This window comes from Sorex araneus, chromosome 1, assembly GCF_027595985.1.
Source record: "Sorex araneus isolate mSorAra2 chromosome 1, mSorAra2.pri, whole genome shotgun sequence".
In the NCBI taxonomy this organism is placed as follows: Eukaryota; Metazoa; Chordata; class Mammalia; order Eulipotyphla; family Soricidae; genus Sorex; species Sorex araneus.
In genome coordinates this window covers 133,970,421-133,974,550 of record NC_073302.1, presented here as the reverse complement: position 1 = coordinate 133,974,550, position 4,130 = coordinate 133,970,421, and the positions used below count along the sequence as shown (strand labels likewise).

Sequence of the window (4,130 nt, the reverse complement as noted above, 5' to 3'; positions counted from 1 at the left end):
TAAAAGTGGAGAGCAATCACAAGAGATGAAATGTGAAGCATGAACACTTAATTCAGGGATGTGAGTGAGAACAGTTGTCTGAGAGAGAAAAATGCTCAAAGAAATTTTAAACAAATGTCTTTAAGATATTTTATTACTCTAGACATTGTTTTTGGTGGGCGGGTGAAGAGGTAGTGTAGAATAGGGGATTGCCAGAAAAAGTCTTTTCTAAAGCTATAAAATCACCAGGGAAGAGTTTTTCTTGCTCATGTTATCTGCATGCACTGTCATTCTGGCAGTTAAGGTAAACATGAGAATTAAGAGACTACCACTCGCCTTGACAACTGGCAGATTGTTTGCATGCACAAAATAGTTGCTCCATGACTTCTGTGCCATCAGAATGAAAGGAGAAGAACAAAAGAAGAGAAAAGCTATTATAAATATAACATAGCTAGACTGAGTGCATTATGTGCAAATAAGCAACAACAGTGGGATTACTGTCACACAAACAATGTATATTTCATTTACTCTTCATAGGAACTCTACCAGAGAAGGACCAATCTCAGTCTCCTCATTTTACAGGAAGAAAATGTGATTGACAAGGAAGCACAACCTGAACACAATTGTGAGTTCAAGGGACATGCAGTTAACAATTGAACCATTCCACTCCTCAAACAAATTTATCCGTTTTATACTTTGCTGGCAGGGAAGAGACCAGGATCACAGAGATGGTTTTCGCAGGGCGAGGTTTAACCTTTGTACTCTGTATGTGCTGACCACTGCAATTTCCCCAAATGTGGGGAAATCAACTTCGTAATTCATGATGGGGGGACTGCATTACTGCTCTTCCCTGTAAAAAAAAAGCGTTGATAAAAGAATTCCATAATGCCACCACATATGGCTCCAAAAACAAATCAGACCAAGAGAAAATAAGACTTTTAGACAATAGAGATAGTGCAGCAAGTAGGGCACTTGCCTTGCATGTGGCTGACCAGAGTCCACCAAGAGTTATCCCTGAGATCAGAGCCAGGAGTAAGATCTGGGTGTGACTCAGAAAATTCCTCGTCCTTCTCCTTCCAAAACCCATACTATTATTTATTCTTCCTCAGGTTCATTGATCTTAGATTAGGCATTTATCCACAATGATTATCAATTGAAATTATTTATAAGAGTGATTGAACAAATATTCACTGTCAATTTATAAGACAGGCATTAGTCTAATTAATGGGAACACAACAGTGAATAAAACTGACACAGAGATCAATATCCCACTTGCATCCTAGTGGAGAGAAATATTTCACTTGTATCACTTGTCATCCCGTTGATCTTCAATTTGCTTGAGCAGGCGCCAGTAATGTCTCCATTTGTCCCTGTCACGTGTTAGTGTAGCCCAATGATATCTGCTTGCTCCAGGAACAGGAAGAGCCTCAAATCAGGGTTTTGACAAAAAAATCTGACCATCTCGTTGGTGGGCGGCCACGCAATCTTTTGACGTCTCATGGAATCCAGTCGGTAACAGCACTAGTCTAGTGGTCGTCTCTGAATCACATTACATGACCGGCCAATCTGATTTTCGATGCCTTGGCAAACGAGACAGCATTCCTGATTCTTGACCTTCGATGGAAGTCTGAACTCTGGATTCCTTCTTTCATTTGAGTGAAACATGATACTCCTAGCATGGCTCTTTCAATTCCTCTTTGGGGTACCCTAATAGCTTTCTCCTCCTGTTTTTGTAGGGCCCAGGTCTCTGAGATGTATGTTAGTGCAGGAAGAACGGTGGAGTCAAAAAGATGTGCCCGGAGCTGGAGTTTCTTTGATCTCTTAACCACTTCTTCGATGCTTTTGAAAGCGTTCCACACTGCTTTCTTCCTCCTCCGCAGTTCTGGTGCCAAGTTGTTCCTCATGTTGTTCTCAACCCAGGTTCACATAGCTGCTGCATTCGGAGATATTTGTTCCACTGAGAGCAAATGGAACTTCAGGGATTAGTTCATCTTTCGTAAACATCGTTTTGCTGAGATTCAGCTGCAGTTCGACCTTTCCACACTCGAGGTCGAAGTTGGCCAGCATTTGTGCCACTTGGCTAATGTTTGGCATTATGAGAACAATGTCATCGGCGAAAAGGAAGTGTTATAATTGCTGACCATCTATCTTCACTCCCATTCCTTCCCATTCCAGCTGTTGCATCTAGTTCTCGAGGGTGGCACTGAAGAGTTTCAGTGAAATGGTATCACCCTGCCGAGCTCCTCTCTTTACGTCAATGATCACTTCCTTGTAGAATGGTGAGATCCTGGTGGTGAATCCGTAAGAGAAATATTTAACAGACAAAAATAAATAAAGCACACTTTATACTTTTTAAAAATAATAAACTCTATAAAGGCATACAAACATAGGAGCAATGGAGGAGAGGGAATGCTGGGAGTGACTTTTATTGGGATGAAGGAGGAGTCCAAATGAGGGTAATATTTGAGAAGTGAGGACCATTCTATAACCCAGGTGAACTCTGAAATGCTGGGAAATCTTAAAAACAACGCAAACTACTATGTTTACCCATAGAATATGCTTAAAGAAGCATTAAATAAAATTTGAGGAATACATTTAAGAACATCACTCAGTCCTGGAATAGTTCTTAGTCCTAAAGACCAAAATCTCAGCTGCTCTATCCTTTCAGCAAGCTCCTTGTGGAAAAAGCAAGCAGACACTTTGCTCCTGGCTGGGATGCAGGGAGTAAATCTTTCAAATCAGTCAGTCAGTCCGGGACTTTTAAGCAAACACTGGTCATCCCTGGAGAAAACAGAACAGAACAAAACAAACAAAACAAAACAAAACCAACAACAACCACAAAAAACTAAAATGAAAAACACCATTCTTGTGAGGTCTACAGTGACATTTGCCAACAAGAAAGATCTGACAGGATGTCTAGGGTTTGCTAATTTTCCTGTCTATCACTTTTGCGTTTGGATTAAGTAGTGCGAGTTTTATAGGAAATCTCTAAAGTTTTGATTAGTTCAACACTTATTTGTTTTTAATTTGTAACCTAGAACCAGAATATTTATTTCTGGCTCAGGTGTACTGTTACCAAATAGGCTATTCAAGGGAAGATTTAAGAACCATAGACTGTAAATTTTCCACCTAGAGTGGCTTACTTTGAGCTCCTGAGGACAGGAATTAGGGTTTATTTATAATTTTCCATTCATAATCTATGACTGTAACCATGACTTAAATATTTCAGGCATGCAATAAATATCTGTTATAAGTTGAATAAGTGTGATCATTTTAATAACATTATATGCTCACACACACAAAATGAAATCTTTTAGTCCCACACAGTAAAAAAAATCATTCAATAATTACAAATTTTAAAGTAAGAAAGTAAATCTAATAACTTATATTATTTTTATTTCATTTGGAAATGGAATAAAAATAAATTGCCAACAACAAAAGAACAAAGTTTTCTTCTTAATGATTTTGATTCTTAGTGTTCGTTTTCAGAAAAAGAAAATCCTGCAAAGAATAAGCAAGAGCATTAGTAGAACTTGGTGCTTAACAGGTAAATTAACCAAACTTTAACATGAACTAAGGGATTTTTATATAAGCACATCTGTACACTCTTGAGTAATTGTGTTCATATTTTGCAGTTTTTCTTCTTTTAATGCCCCCAAACTGACACATTTTAGGAAGAAAAACACTAAATTGCTCTTAAGGTTTTCCTTTTATAAATAGGGATATGAGAAAGGAGAAAAAAAATGAAGAGCAGGGAAAGTCATTTTGTTTGCCCTGATTTCTCTGAAATTTCCCATAACTTTTATTTTTCCAAGTATGGAACAACGATTTTAGTCTGACACTTAGGTCAGGAATGTATCTGACATAGGAGTGATGAATCCAGCTAAGAATTCTCTCTAGATGATTAGGCATTTTAATAAGGATTTAATACTATTTTACCCTTCTACCTATCTGAATGAAAAACATTTATGTTTTGAGAAAAAGTGACTTTTTTCATTAATGTATTTCTTTTTGCTATAGAAAGACTGAATAACTTTGTTCTTACTGCTAGTAAATTAGCTTGTGGTATTTAACCCCCCCATTATATATATATATATATACATATATATGTAATTATCTCCTTGTAGTCACTTTTGTCCAGTCTCCAAAGC

At 37.6% G+C, this 4,130-nt stretch overlaps 1 non-coding gene across 1 annotated transcript; it reads left to right on the top strand.

Moving 5' to 3' along the window:
• Positions 1 to 670: 670 nt before the first annotated feature.
• Positions 671 to 832, top strand: LOC129401067 (U1 spliceosomal RNA). The gene has a single exon (XR_008628086.1). It is a non-coding gene; the product is annotated as a U1 spliceosomal RNA (small nuclear RNA).
• The last annotated feature ends 3,298 nt before the right edge of the window (positions 833 to 4,130 follow it).